This window comes from Lepisma saccharinum, chromosome 18, assembly GCF_977018435.1.
Source record: "Lepisma saccharinum chromosome 18, izLepSacc3.1, whole genome shotgun sequence".
Taxonomy (NCBI): Eukaryota; Metazoa; Arthropoda; class Insecta; order Zygentoma; family Lepismatidae; genus Lepisma; species Lepisma saccharinum.
In genome coordinates, this window is record NC_139246.1 from 37843735 (window position 1) to 37860359 (window position 16625).

The window sequence follows — 16625 nt, forward strand, 5'->3', positions numbered from 1 at the left end:
AATGGTATAGTACAGGGTGTTTCATAAAGGACTTTACAACTTTGAAATTATATATAAATTTATTCACACGACTTACAATGCTGATTTTGGTGTCATTTTGTAGTAAGATACATCACGGTTTTACCCTATAAGTTAGTAAGGTTCAATGTGACCTCCATTGGTAAATTGGTAGACATACCATCTGAAGTCGATTTCTTGCCAAACCCACTGCAGCATGTCAGGCGTAACTTCCTCAACTGCAGCGTAGATTCTTGCTCCGAGATCAGCGAGTGTAGCAGGTAGGGGTGGTCTGAAAACTTTATCCTTGATAAATCCCCTCCAGTAAAAATCAAGAGGTGTCAGGTCTGGTGAACGAGGTGACCATGCAATCGGCCCAACTCAACCTATACACTCATTTGGAAAGAGGTTACTGAGGAAATCCCGGACGTAGTTGAGGTAGTGAGGCGATGCGCCATCTTGCTGGCAGTGAATTTGCAAACTCTGCAAACACTCACTGGAAACCAGTGAAGGCACCCATTTTGGTACAACTCTCGCTAGCACTAGCGGTGGTGTGATTCGGAACTAAGCTACTACCTGTGTCAAAACGTGATGTATTTTGATAAAAAAAATGACACCAAAACCAGCTCTGTGAGGCGTGTGAATAAATTTATATATAATTACAAAGTGGTAAAGTCTATTATAAAACACCCTGTATATTATTTCAAATCCATTTTATTTGAGGGGTATAAACACATCCCTGGCAGGTGTAAAAATAATTTACCTCTGCTGCATATGACTAATAATCCTTTTCTAATTTACTACCCCTGACAACACTTAGTAGCGAACGTAAAATGTAAGTTACGTGATCTGTCACCTTTGGTTAAAAGGTCGTAACAATCAGTTCCAGCCTCGATGAAAATTTTTAGCCTCAATGATAGTAAATTGTCACCTTATTTCACTCACGCAATATCGATTATTGGCGTCAAACATGTCATTCGGTGATTTCGGTTGCGTGCACTTTCACACTGGACGTCTACGTAAAAAATCATAATTATCTGTCTTATCGTAATGTCTCTATAATTTTCGAAACTTCACACACCCTTCATGTTAGTATATAAATGTGTGCTTGGACAGGGAATTTTCAAAGAAGTACTTGTTCCACTTAGAGACCAAGCCGTAAAATTTTCCATTTCGGTTTTATTCATATTTCTTATTGAGGTTAAATGCAACCATCAAGTTATTCAAAGGATAGGTAATAGAGTACTACAATGAAGACTTTTCGCTTCAGCGTCAACAGTTCACACAGGTGACGCTAGATGCCATACAGAATTGATAGGTCTTCCGCTCGAGCGAAAAACGCTCGAACTAGCGAAGTACACTCGAACTCTCGAACCCCTTTAGTACACTATTTCCGTCATTTGTCTGTGGTAGTGGGCAATGAAAATTGGGTATTTTAGTAAAAGACGCAGTGAAATTAAAACTTAAGTGAACATAGTCATTATTTCCTTATTAAAATTTAATTTAACCTATCTTACCAATTCATAGCATATATGGAAATGAATAAATGATTATGGGCTGAAACTACCTACGCTGACATTTTATGATTCTACGATTATAGATGTATTTCACTCACGTCACAAGCTGTTGTTTTGTGACTTCGAGAAGCCATGATTGAGGCCAGTTCTTGCAAGCATACGGAATTCAAGCGGGCGGGAGGGAGAATTTAACACAGACATTCTGATTTAAAGCAAACGTTCAGTAGGTCATATGTAGTAATCAACGTTACATATTTGGTATTTCCTTCAAAACGACGAAAAAATTGGCCGCAAACATGACGTGACATGAAACCCACCTATTGGCACATTAAAAATGATGTTCGATTGAATGTAAAGCTGCCTTTTATTATTTCGCAGAATATGATTATCATTTTCGGTAAGGGAAGAATGTTGTATACGTACTTATTGCACTGTGATACAATATTTGTAGTTGCTTAGGCAGGTCTGTCAACATGAGTATTCATTTTACGTTTCCGTCTGTAGATAATTGCATACTTTCATATATATTGTATTTGAGTCTTACATAATAATATACGGAATTATGATTTCGATTTGTAATTGCATAGAGTGGTTTCCTTCCATGTACAGGTATTAGGTTGACAGTGTTGCTTATTAGGCTCTGAAATACGGGAAGTTGTCAATCATTCCACTACGAGTGTGGTACGCTCGATCGTGGGAGACTCGAACGAGTTTGAGCAAGCGAAACATACACTACCCAACCAAACGTCACCGGACACCGAGTGCTGTTCACATCAAAGACACCAGCCAGGTAACTAATAAGATATCGGACCTCCTTTCGCTTTTATTACAGTATTTACTCTTCGGGGAAGGCTTTCCACTAAGTTCTGGTATATTGCTGGTGGTATTTTGTTTTCATTCGTCCTATAGCCTCGTGAATTGTTCATGGGTGGTTTTCGGTGGAGTGTGTCTGAGACGCAACCGACGCTCCAGTTTATTCGAAAGATGTACTATGGGGTTGCAGTCAGGGTTTTGAGCGGGCCAGCTAAGCACATCCACCTGATTGTCCTCCAACCACGATGAAATGGACCCTGCTTTATGGATAGGGGGAGTATGATCCATTCCAAACTGTTGCCACATTGTGGGCAGCATGCTATGTCTAAAATGTCCTCACGACTGTTCATATTGCCAATGACCATAACTAATAACCCGAGCCAAAACCAGGAAAAACAGCCCCAGACAAAGACACTATCGCCATGTTCACTTCGTTCTCCGGTGACTTTTGGCTACATAGTGTATAATTGTGGATTATTTTGCACAGCCAGCCCATTCTATCGTAGTTGTTATACGATCTCGTGCACTGGAGTCCGCTACTTCTACTCTTCAAACAGTTCAAACAGTTGTCCTCTTGGAGCTTGGTTTATCGAATCGTTTGGCCGACCAAGTATCGAGACGAGATCCGGCGAGACTTGGTCGAGTTGTAAACGCTTCCTCTCGATTTATAAAGAGCAGTCTCGGTATCGTCTCGGTTGATTCAAAGATTAATTTCGTTCATTTTACTTTGCTTTTCCACCACTTTTGGATAATCGCGGAGATTAGGATGAGTGATGGTATGATGAAATTGATTAAGGCAAACTCACAAAGAACACCCAAGCCAGGCCGGGATTCTAACATGCCATCTCCGTGGTGGAGTGGTTAGCACATCGCGCTACGATGCCAAGAGTAGCCGGTTCGAAACTCGACCTGCGCATGGATGTTTGTAAGTGTCCATTCATCAATTTCATCATATCATCACTCATAACCATCTTCGCAATTTAGCCAAAAATGACTCAAAAGCAAATCAGAGCAAAGGAATTGAAACATGGGACCCCTGGAGTCGTACCGTACTGTGTTAACCAGTTCGCCATGGAGGTCGTCTCAAGTGTTTCTTTCGTCGCCTTTTCAGACCTACCTACCTTCTGAAGCAGCGTTAAATAATAATAATAATACAACACCACCCTTAATTTTAGTTTTGGTAACCTTTAAAAATAATGGCGCTTAAATACATAACTAATAGCACAGATAGGGAAACAATTATAAAAGCGGGCCAATATAACCAAAGCACTCCAAATGAGTCTTGAGATAGCATAACTGTCCTACTTCCAATGGGCAACCTTCAATTTGTGCATTCCACAGGTATCGCATGTCGTCACGCTATTCTCATAAATAAATTTTTGTCTAATGAGTGTTTCCTGTTCGAAACCTTGGTGAATTTATGATCCTCGATATCCGTACATCAATGATAGAACACCCGGAAAAACCCTTCAAGGAGTTATATATACAAGTTAATTGAGCTTAATTCCGGGAGCCGACTTTGGGGATAAGTTCGTTAAGCATCGTAAGTAGTTGCTGCTTTCTCGCTAGTACATTATGACACTCTTAATTATACTTATTAGTTTTAAGCAGTTCGTCACAAAAATTCGACAGAGTTCGTTTTATATTCCAGGGGCATATGTCAATATTTCATAGTCCCACGGACTATTGGTTTTTGAATTAAGGGAATATATGACTAGCGGTGATACGTTGCTAGTGTGGTACACAATCCTGTACTACTAGATGCTTTGCCCGCATATGGCCTATATGACGTCATAAATCCGAGATCGCTGCCACTTCATTCACTAACAAAGAAAATCGATCAGAACTCCTTTAAGAGTGGTTTTTAACAATTTTATATAGAAACATGTCTTCTTCAAAATTCAAAAGCGAACAAAATTCATTCAAACATTCTTTTTCATATCTCGAAATGTTATGGAGATTTATCCAGTGAAACTATCTCGTGCCCTTTTCTGCAAGGATTCTAAGCGTTAATTTACACCTTACTTGACATTCTGGCATATAAATGGGAAACGTTACTGCCTGTGATATTTTGTTCATGCTTACTATTGTGGCGTGTGGCCAGTGTGACGTCATACATACAAGATGGCTCCCTCTGCAGACATTAACAAACAAAAACGACCATCATTTGTAAGTTTGTTGGGTTGTGCACGAAGGGAAGGCATATGTATGGAGGATTCTTTCAATTGGAGGCATGCAATCATGTATTACTACAGGTGTTTTGCTGGAAAATGTGTCTCAGAGACCATACATGGGTCCGAAATCCACGATGAACAAGAAGACAGAATGAATTTATTTATTTCACTTCTCGTTTCTGCTTCTTTTGGCTAATTTCAAAGATGAAAATGAATGACGATAAAATGAAATAGATGAAAGGACAATCACAAACATATGCGATTGATTGGTTGATTTGGTGTTTTAAGTCCATTTTTTTACACAGTAAGGCTAATTGGCACTCGACCTACAGTTTAATTGGGATCTGAACCGCCATATATGCCCCCCGGGTATCGAACCTGGGACCCCTTGATTACAAGCCGACGACGCTACCACTGCGCCATCGGGGAGGCCTTAGACGCCAGAGCATTGTTAGTCTGCAAAATGCCGTCCAGGGTGTACAGTCAACGGCATAGATAATGGTAGGCCAATTGTCCACCTCTATTTTCACTACTTTTTAATCTACATCCTGTGTTGTTTTAAGAAATTATACTATGTTGGTTCTTAGCAGGCATTGTTCTCTACTTATTGACGTCTTTATTTCAATTCATTGTCATCACATTGTGTAATACAGACCGACTGAGAATGGTGGAGGTTTCTTTCGCCGTTGAGTGTACTACATGGAAGTGAGATTAACATTTGGGTCTCTCTTACATGACTTTTAAGAAATTCTATCATACAGTATACCTGCCTGACACCAAAATCAAAGATTTCGGTAAACTATAATAGTACATGTTTGCGAAAAGGGATGTGGAAGGCTCACGTCTTGCTCGAACCTAAGTGCCACTCACACTCAAGGTACATAAAGACTAGATAAAGCCATCCGAAGATTGCCGATCTTGCACGAACGCGTTACGTCACCGGAGAGAGTAGTGTAAACTTATTGTTTCTAAGTAACACTTTGTAGGTATCCTCTTTTTTTATCAATTGAATATCAGTTTTTGACATAAATTTTGACAATTTTTTGTCGATGTTTTAGCGTTTAGCGATGTTTTAGTACAATTTTCAATGCACCACTTTTTTTCCCACCTCACACTTGTAGGTATATCACGATCTTACGTGATATAACTTAACCTATTCATTTTTTTTGCTAAACTACACGACAGCCTCTACGTGCTTCGACCTACTTTAAGAAGTAGTATGAATGCTTCTTTCTGGAACAGTCCTTTGACCTACTTTTTATTTTACGACGTTTTACGCACTAAACTAACCTACAATGAGAGAAAAATGGACAGAAAAAGCTCTGGCATCACTTTTTAAGCTATTTTTTACCTCCTGCAAATTTTGCTCTTATGCTAACTCGTCCTTTGACCTACTTTTGAAATGACTTACGACATTTTCCTATAAGGCTGCTGTCTCCTCATACTGTAAGATCCCTCAGTGTAATCTACTACGACCTTGCTCTCAGCGTAATCTGCCACGATGTGTTTTTTAAAATTCATGTGTGATCTTCTACAATGTGTGTGGCCCCCTGCTACGACCTAACGGGACCTCTATCTCCTACGATGTTTTTTTGGGCCCCTGCTACGATGTTTTTCTCCTCATGATGTAAAAAAAAAATGGTATTGTAGCGGTATTTGAAATCGACTGTGGTGTGTGAAGGGCATGTTCAGTGAACATTAGGAGAGCAGGAGAGTACAAGCAAGCGTCCCCTCATTTTTTTTTAAGAAATTCGATTTTGTCAAGTTAGTTTTTTGATCCTAAAAAACTCTGCAAACCTATTGGAGTGCTTTGGGCGTTTTTTTAGATTAAAAATTTTGTAATGGGGGTTGTAGAAAAGCCATTCTTGCTCGACGAAGGCAATATTTAAAACTGCTCCGTGACCCTCTCGTTCTTCACGTCGTACGCGAAGGACTTCTCTGCGACCAGGATGACGCTGCACACGGTGTCTTCGGGCAGCGCGTCGTGGAACTCGCAGACGACCTTGATTTTGGTTCGATCGTTGACCACCACCTGCTTCCTTTTCGTGGTATTGATGACGAACATGGGCCTGTGGGTTTTGAATTCGCTGGGCGTGTAGTACATGTCCACGTTTCCCTCGGTCACGCGCTTGTAAGCGGTGTAAGCTTCGTAAAGTTTGAGGTAATCATCTTTGGTCATGTCGAGGTTTTAATTTTCGCGCGGGATCACTTCGTTCCTGCCATTCTTGAGATAAACGTTCTTGATCTTGCAGTCGTCGAATTTGCTGGAATCTTTTTCCTGATATCGCGTCCGGTCTGAAAGAGTACAATGACGAAATCTGGCATGTCGAACTGTATGTTGTTGAACTGCGTCGTCACGTCGAATTCCATGTGACTTCCCGACGCTAATTTCTGCACGCACTGGTAACCGTGAAAGTGAATGGGCACCTGCGGATTTTTCAAGATCTCCGCTTTGTACTTGAGGGCGTAGTTCGTTTCGTATTCCACGATCGGCATTCTCAACTCCATGCTCCGGATGACGCATTTGGCTGCTTCGGGTAATGTGTTGGGCAGCGGCGTGATACCGTCCGCGTTCAAGTTACTGTATCGCATCAGTGCGTCGTTGTCGTTGGCCGCTCTTCGAAATGTGATTCTCAGTCCTCCCTTCCACATGATCTCCTTGTAGTCCGAGAAGAATCCCGGAAGCAGACGCATGGGAAAGAGCACCGTGTGACTTCTCGCCGATGTTTTCGTCCCCGCTTCGAATCCTCCCGCCTGATAGTATGCTGCGTCCGTTTTGGATAATTTCAATGTTCCCACTGCCGTCGACGTGATGCCTGGATAATCGATTCTGTCGATGACGGTGTTGTGTTTCCTCACCTCCACCTGCGAGAACAGGTGAGGCACGAAGTTGTCCAAGAGTATCAAATTTGCTGCTGCGGGGAACGCGTCTCCGCTTTCTTTCTTCACCACGTCGAATTGAAGGTGAGGATGAACGAACCCATCGCCTACGTCCACGTCGTATTCGATCTCCCGGTTCGCTTTGTTCAAATTTGCGAACGTGCGACGGTTGGGAGGGAAAGATTGCAATTCGTAACTTTCGATTTGCTCCATTTTTCTTCATTTATTATACGTCGATCTCCAGGATGGCCGTCGTCGTTGCACCTGCGAAATCCACCACGTCTCCTTTCTCGTTCGTCACCACCAACTCTATGTTGTCTATGCGATTGCGACATACTGGAAAATAGATCGGCGAAGAGGGTGTGTAGATGATCGGTTCCATGAACTCGGAACTGGGTTTGAACGTGGCTATGATTCCCGTCTGCTTGTGACTTCCTAATAATCCGTCAGATTTCGTGATCATGCCTTCCGCTACGTTACAGTGTACGTTGAGAGTCTCTATGGCCAAGAATTTAGGAATGTATACTTCCGTGTGCTTGATGCCAGCTTCGAGTTTGGTGTCGTTCTCGAAACCTAAAAGTTCTCCTATGGTGCCCAGGTCCACGGTCTCCGTCGCGGATACGATTTCCACTCTGTGCGTGACCGAATTTTGAGAAAGGTACGTGCCTTTGGGTAATTGAGCTTGCAAAGTAGAAAGATTGTATTGACCTGGCGTGACGACGATATGTTCGCTTCCGACGCTAATTTTGTTGTTGTGCTGCGTGACGTTAGGTATGAGGTACATGCTGTAGAATGCACGCAGAGCTACGGATTTAGGATAGACGATGTCGTCGTGCAGCGTGAGTTTCAAGATCGAAGATTCGCTCGTGAGATGGAACACGCCCATCGTGATGCTTTTTCAGGTTCCTCAATGCTTTCTGGAAATCATCCACCTGGGGCTTATTTATTTTATAGAGAAACGCGAGCATGGAGAGACAGAGATGACCGCAGTTCACGTCTCCGAAATTTTGAATGCGTTCGTCGTTGTAGTATATAGGATTGTTCGTTTTCAGATAACGAACTAAATTTGTAGGTGGAACACCTCCGAAAGAATCGAAAACGAATGCTTTGTCATTTTTGCGGTAACATATCCAATGCGTGCCTGGATTTTCTTGACTGTCCAAGTTGACTACTCCGCATTCTCTTTTTTTAACGGTTGAAGGTAACGAGTCGGACATAAAAACGCCTCTGAAGTGTTTCATTTGTAACGGTTTGATCAGAGATTCAATGTCTCGGTTGGTGAGTGCTGTTTCTTTTTTTTAAACTTCCTCGCGACGGCCTTCCCATTCTTCTCCATGGCCAGGTTGTGACGTTTCTGTTCTTCCAATTCCGCCTTGTTCTTCTTTGAGTCGATGACGGTTTTCGCGATGGCGGCGCTACCCCCAGCCAAACTTCCAACGGCCCCCAATGCTGCCAGGATGGCCGGGATGCTGAATATGAACCCCCCTGTCTTTTGCTGTTTCCGCGAACGCTGCAACCGTCTCAATTGAGGTGTGCTGAGCAGCAATTTCATTCCGTGTCCTTTGGACAAGCAAGAACGTTTCTTCTCGCGTTGTTTCTTGGTGAGTAACCCATCGAGGGCACCCAGCGTTTTCAGATTCGAATATGGTATCTGGTATACGATGCCCTTGGACTTCATGTTTTTTTTCACGGTATGTTATTTATATTATGTTCTGAGATTTTTTTTTGTTTCCCTCTCTCCTGTAATTTTTTTTTCAAGGTATGTTACTTTATATACTCCGCGCAGCCCGTTACACAAATTCTATTACGTGCTTTGTTTTCTTACCAAGATGTTCCTTTGTCCCCTTGTACACGATTCGAGTTTTGTTATCGATTAAAATAGATGGCTTCTCGTCGGATAACATGTTAGCGTATCGATCTGGTAAAAATAGACTGTATTGTCCGTTGAGCAACAGACGCAACTTGGGACCATACTGGTTAGAGACAATTGAACCGGAAGTTATCGTGTAAGGTTTGTCGACGTCCAATTCCTGAATTTTTATATACTCGACTGACAAATTTAGCATTTGTCTTAATGCTAGGAAGTCACTCATTTTTTCAGTCATATCGAAGAGAAATTCAGGGTGTGTGTGTGTGTTAGAGAATTTTTAATTTTTCACAATGTGTTATTTATATACCGAAGATTTTTTTTCACGATGTGTGTTATTTATATATCAAGTCTTTTTTTGACATGTACATTTTTTTTGACGTACATTTTTTTGTCTCGTACATTTTTCTTGACAGTGTGTTAGAGGAAGAAAGTTCGTGCTTTGGAAAACGCGATGATATGCGTAGTAGTGTAAGTTAAGCGTTTCAAAATAGTACTTAGTAGGTATGCATTTGTAGCCTCTTTTTTATCAATTGAAAATCAGTTTTTGACATATTTTGACAATTTTTTGTCGATGTTTTAGCGTTTAGCGATGTTTTAGTAAAATTTCCCTTCTTTCCCACTCGTAGTTGGTAGGTATGCATTTGTAGCCTCTTTTTTTATCAATTGAAAATCAGTTTTTGACATATTTTGACAATTTTTTGTCGATGTTTTAGCGTTTAGCGATGTTTTAGTAAAATTTCCCTTTTTTCCCACTTCACACTTGGTAGGTATATCACGATCTTACGTGATATAACTTAACCTATACTTTTTTTTTTATTACGTGCTAAACTACACGAGAGCCTCTACATGCTTTGACCTACTTTAGAGTAGTGGTGGTGGACCGGTTCACAAACCGAAAATGAGGCTCGAAGTGAGGCTCGGTGAGGCTCGCCTTAATGGTTTTCTCTTGTAAGGCATAAGCCTCATTTTCTCGCAGTGTTGCCAACACCTTACTCGAAATAAAATCACCAAGGTTTTTTTCCTTGGTCTAACCTATGTTATTGAACTGCGTCGTCACGTCCAAACCCGCATGACTTCCGGACACTATTGGTTCTTTTCATACTTTTTCTTACGTATAGGTGTACGTGATGAATCCGCAAACAGATTTCTCCTAAGTCTTACCGTTTCCAAGATAAACCCACTTCCGGTCGCCATTTTGGATTTCCGAACATAGGTTCTATTCATACTTTTTCTCAAGTATAGGTGTACATGACGAATCCACAAACAGATTTTTTCTAAGTCTTACCGTTTCCAAGATAACCCCACTTCCGGTCGCCATTTTGGATTTCCGAGCATAGGTTCTATTCATATTTTTTCTCACGTATAGCTGTACGTGATGAATCCCCAAACAGATTTTTCCTAAGTCTTACCGTTTCCAAGATAACCCCACTTCCGGTCGCCATTTTGGATTTCCGATCATAGGTTCTATTCATATTTTACTTACATATAGGCGTAGGTGGCCGCGGTGGCTCAGTCGGTAACGCGTCTGACTACCATGCTAAAGGTCCCGGGTTCGATCCCCGGCCGGTTCAAATCCGGGAACTTTTCTAACGATGGAAGCGGCCCCGGCGCCCACTCAGCGTCGAATAACATGGGTACCTGGGGGAAACCCTGGGGGGTAAAGGCGGTCAGGGGCGTGATGCTGATCACATCACCCCCACTCACGACCGGATCAAGAAAGTGTGGGGCGTTACCCCCACACCCCCTATACGCCTTCATGGCGTGGTGCTAAGCACAGGGGAGCACTTTACCTTTTTTTCTTTTATAGGCGTACGTGATGAATCAGCAAACAGATTTTTCCTAAGTCTTACCGTTTCCAAGATAATCCCACTTCCGGTCGCCATTTTGGATTTCCGAGCATAGGTTCTATTCATATTTTACTTTCATATAGGCGTACGTGATGAATCCGCAAACAGATTTCTCCTAAGTCTTACCGTTTCCAAGATAAACCCACTTCCGGTCGCCATTTTGGATTTCCGAACATAAGTTCTATTCATACTTTTTCTCACGTATAGGTGTACATGACGAATCCACAAACAGATTTTTTCTAAGTCTTACCGTTTCCAAGATAACCGCACTTCCGGTCACTATTTTCGATTTCCGAACAGTAGGTGGAACCGTACGTTCTGGAGCTACCCTTTGACCTACTTTTTATTTTACGACGTTTTACGCACTAAACTAACCTACAATGAGAGAAAAATGGATAGAAAAAGCTCTGGCATCACTTTTTAAGCTTTTTTTTACCTCCCGCAAATCTTGCTCTTATGCTACCTCGCTACTGAACTGTCTCGGATTTTTTAGTTTTGTATTCGACCTGAGAAAATTCTATATAAAATAACATACCTGAAAATTATATTCACAGTAGATTGATTTTTTTGTGTTTTGTAATCACCTCAAGAAATTCTATATAAAATAACATACCTGAAAATTGTATTCACAGTAGATTGAATTCTTGAGTTTTTGTATTCGCACACAAGAAATTCTATATAAATAACATACCTTAAATTCTATTTACAGTAGATTGAATTTTTGAGTTTTGTAATCACTCCAAGAAATTCTATATAAAATAACATACCTGAAAATTGTATCGCTATATACTAGACTTTTTGATTTCTGTGATTTTGGAGAAAGCAATGGCATCCACCACCAGTTTCAATCGTAAAAATAATAAAACTGAATGTGTTACTTGTGGGAAGCTAATCTCAAGGAACAATTTATCGGTACACAGGGCAAGATGTAGCGAAACAGGTTCGAGAATTAATCGTTCGTCACCTTCTAAGTCTTGTGCTCGATGCGGAAAGATGATTAGCATTACAAATTTAAGTAAACACCTCAAAATTTGCAAACCATCGACCGGACAAGCATCGAAAAGGAAAATCGATAATGCAGATACGGAAGCTTCCACTTCCAAGCAAATTAAATTATCCAATGAACGCAAACCAATCAGATCTGCATTCAACGACCAACTCCAGGATTTTTCAATTATGTCAGAAGCAGGCCGTGACATCCTTAGTTTCTTGCATGAAACGAAAACATCTGTACTAAATATTTTGAAAGATAAACTTGAAAACAACTCTATAAAAGTATACGTTGTTCTGTTTTCCGAATACGAGAAAGTTGATGGCACAACGAGTATTTTTTATCATCGTACAAAAAACCAGACTCTTTATTTTGCTGACGTCGAAAATTTGGACAACTTCTATTATAAAGTTTCCAACGAGCTGGTTAAGAAACATGACGGTTTCGAGGCTAAAAGGTCGGGATGGTCTCTGTGTGGAAGTCCTCACACGTTAACTGTTTACGTGAACCGATTCTCGCCTCTTCGCGCTTCCAGCTACGTTCCTCTTCCACCGAACATTCAACACAAGAGAGCTGTGTTAAATATACAGAACAGCGATAAAAAATGTTTCCTTTGGTGTATATTGGCTGCACTGCATCCTGTTTATTGCAAAAATAATCCACAGTGGGTTGGACATTACAAACAATACGAGTCCGACTTTGAAAGTGTAATGTCTGACATTGAATACCCGGTGACATTGTCGGATATAACAAAGTTCGAAAATCGTGCAGGAAAACGCATCGCTATTAATGTATATTCCTTCACGTCAGATAAATATCTCGTGCATCCAGTCAGGATAAGCGATATCGACGATGACGATGTTCGTGTAATAAATCTCCTTCTCATTTCCAACGAGGATGTCTATCATTACACGCTAATTCGTTCTCTATCACGTTTGGTCAGAAGTCAAACTACCAAGTATAAACATTGCATCGAAGTTTGCCCGAGATGCCTAACCACGTTCGACGATCAAAAACAACTCAATTATCGAAAATACACCGGACGTCAAATTGCTATCGATAAACTTGCCGAACATAAAATTTATTGCGGTGACAACAGACCGGCTAGAATGTTGATGCCCGAAACGAACGAAGTCGAAGAATTCAAAATGCACAAGGCATTGTTGGAACATCCCGCAATCATCGTCGCAGATTTCGAGTCTTTCCTGAAACCACTCTCCTACTGCGAACCGGATCCTGAAATTTCCTCCACAACGCCGTACCAGCTTCATCAACCTAATAGTTTCGGCTATGTTGTTGTGCGACGTGATAAAATAAATGAAGCATATATATACCGCGGGCCAAATGTAATCGAACACTTCCTGGAAAAAATGGTGGAGGAGGTTGAGGTAATTGGTAGCGTACTGCTTACATCAAAACCGATGGCACCTTTAACTGAAAATGAACTTCAAAATTACAATTCCACTGAGGTGTGTCCGGTATGTGATCAAAGTTTCACTGATGAGAACAAAAAAATATTCCACCACGATCATTTCAGCGGAAACTACATAGGTGGAATTTGCAACACGTGCAATCTTAAAATCCAGAAACCTAAATTCATCCCCATATTCTTTCACAACGGAAGCGGATATGATTTTCACCACCTGTTGAGACATCTTGGCTACGATCCGAAACGTATAGGTGTCTTGACCGAGAATGAAGAACGCTACATTAGTCTCAGCAAGCAAGTGTCGATTCCGGGAACGAAAAATACAATCGAGATGCGCTTCCTGGATTCGTATAGATTTCTCTCTGCAAGTCTGGATGCTTTAGCGAACAAACTCACCGACGATCAATTTAAAATAACTAGAGCTAGTTTTCCCAACGTAGACATAGAACTCGTTAGACGTAAAGGGGTTTATCCTTACGAATATGTTAGTGATGGTTCTAAATTTAACGACGACGCTCTTCCACTTCCAAGAGAATTTTACAGCAGACTCAGAGAGAAAGGAATCACGGACGAAGAATACCAACACGCGCAACTCATGTGGGAGAAATTAGAATGTAGGACACTCGGAGACTACCACGACGCATACTTAAAATTAGACGTGACGATACTCGCGGATGTTTTTCAAGCGTTCAGGAAAACGGCAACGAATATTTATAAATTAGATCCAGCGTATTTCTACAGTCTACCGGGATTAGCGTGGTCGGCAATGTTATTCCAGACAAAGGTCAAGCTGGAACTGATATCGGACGTTGACATGTTGCTATTTATCGAAAGAGGGATACGAGGTGGAATGGTGCAATGCGTACAGAGACATGCAAAAGCTAATAACGTACACATGAAAGAAGATTACGATTCAAATCGAGCATCGAATTACATCTTCTACGCCGACGTTAATAATCTCTACGGACATGCCATGGTTCAGAAACTTCCTTACGGGGGATTCGAATGGTTAGATCCCACTTCGATAGACATTATTCATTTCGACGATAGCGAGTGTGGTTTCTTCGCAGAGGTAGATCTCCAATTCTCCGACCACCTGCACGACACGTTTTCGGATTTGCCTCCGACTCCCGAAATCAAATGTTCACCCGACTCGGTTCAAGATAAGCTTTTGTTAACATTGGACCCTAAACAGAGATACGTCGTCCACTACAAGAATCTCCGGTTTTTGATTGGGAAGGGTGTTCAGATAGTAAATGTTAGAAGAATACTAAAGTTTAAACATTCCACGTGGTTAAGACCTTACATAGAAACTAACACACAACATAGAACAGCTGCCACTTCCGATTTAGAAAAGGACTTCTTTAAATTAATGAACAATGCGGTGTACGGAAAGACCATGGAGAATGTTAGAAAGCACGTAGACGTGAAATTAATTTCCGATAAGAATAAATGTCGGAAGTGGATAGCCGATCCTAGATTCAAGTCGAGAAAAATTTACAACGAGAATTTGGCACTTTTCAATCTAGATATAAAATTGATGAAATTCAGAAAACCAATTTACGTTGGCGCAACGGTTCTCGACTTGTCGAAACTTTACATGTTCGAATTTCATTATGACGTGATGAAACCCTTCTACAATGATAAAATATCACTTTTGTACACGGACACCGACAGCTTTATTTACAGCATACAAACACCTAACCTATACGAAGACATAAAAAATCCTTCCATGCTTGAGTATTTCGATACTTCTGCGTATCCTCAACCCAACAGATTTGGAATTCCATCTCGTAACAAAAAAGTCCTAGGTAAACTGAAAGATGAATGTAACGGTGATATTATTGTCGAGTTCGCGGGTTTGCGTTCGAAGATGTATGCCATGAGAACAGAGAGTAGCGTCACGAAGAAAGCAAAAGGCGTGGGCAAAAATACGGTGGAGAACAAACTCACCTTCCACGATTACATCGATTGCCTTTACTCACAATCGACGATACTAAGTATAGAACAAAGAATCCAGAGCGTCGACCACGTGATTACAACAAACAAAGTTAGGAAAGTAGCATTAGATCCGCATGACGATAAAAGATGCATTTTGTCTTGTGGAATGCACACGTTGCCTTGGGGACACTGTCGTTTAGAAATTAGTAAAAATTGTAGGCAATGCAATTGAAAAAAAAAATAAACTTAAATAACTATAACTAAAATAAAAAAAATCTTTAACTGTCTCAAATTATCACATACACAATAAAGAACTAGCGAGGACAATGAATCTCTTTGGTTTCCGAAAGCAAACAATGGAGACTGTACACCGCAAGGCAGATCATGAATTTCTACCTTCCATGTTATCTAAACTCAACGGCCTGTTGATCAATCAATTTTCGGAACGCTGCTCTTGATTGATCAACAGGCCGTTGAGTTTAGATAACATGGAAGGTAGAAATTCATGATCTGCCTTGCGGTGTACAGTCTCCATTGTTTGCTTTCGGAAACCAAAGAGATTCATTGTCCTCGCTAGTTCTTTATTGTGTATGTGATAATTTGAGACAGTTAAAGATTTTTTTTATTTTAGTTATAGTTATTTAAGTTTATTTTTTTTCAATTGCATTGCCTACAATTTTTACTAATTTCTAAACGACAGTGTCCCCAAGGCAACGTGTGCATTCCACAAGACAAAATGCATCTTTTATCGTCATGCGGATCTAATGCTACTTTCCTAACTTTGTTTGTTGTAATCACGTGGTCGACGCTCTGGATTCTTTGTTCTATACTTAGTATCGTCGATTGTGAGTAAAGGCAATCGATGTAATCGTGGAAGGTGAGTTTGTTCTCCACCGTATTTTTGCCCACGCCTTTTGCTTTCTTCGTGACGCTACTCTCTGTTCTCATGGCATACATCTTCGAACGCAAACCCGCGAACTCGACAATAATATCACCGTTACATTCATCTTTCAGTTTACCTAGGACTTTTTTGTTACGAGATGGAATTCCAAATCTGTTGGGTTGAGGATACGCAGAAGTATCGAAATACTCAAGCATGGAAGGATTTTTTATGTCTTCGTATAGGTTAGGTGTTTGTATGCTGTAAATAAAGCTGTCGGTGTCCG

General features: G+C 40.9%; 1 long non-coding RNA gene across 1 annotated transcript in view; it reads left to right on the forward strand.

The window, feature by feature from the left end:
* The first annotated feature begins 3847 nt into the window (after positions 1-3847).
* Positions 3848-16625, forward strand: part of LOC146001991 (uncharacterized) — a 49675-nt gene continuing 36897 nt past the window's right edge. The window contains exon 1 of the long non-coding RNA XR_014443659.1: positions 3848-3870. This is a non-coding gene — a long non-coding RNA (uncharacterized LOC146001991). The remainder of the gene's footprint in view (positions 3871-16625) is intronic.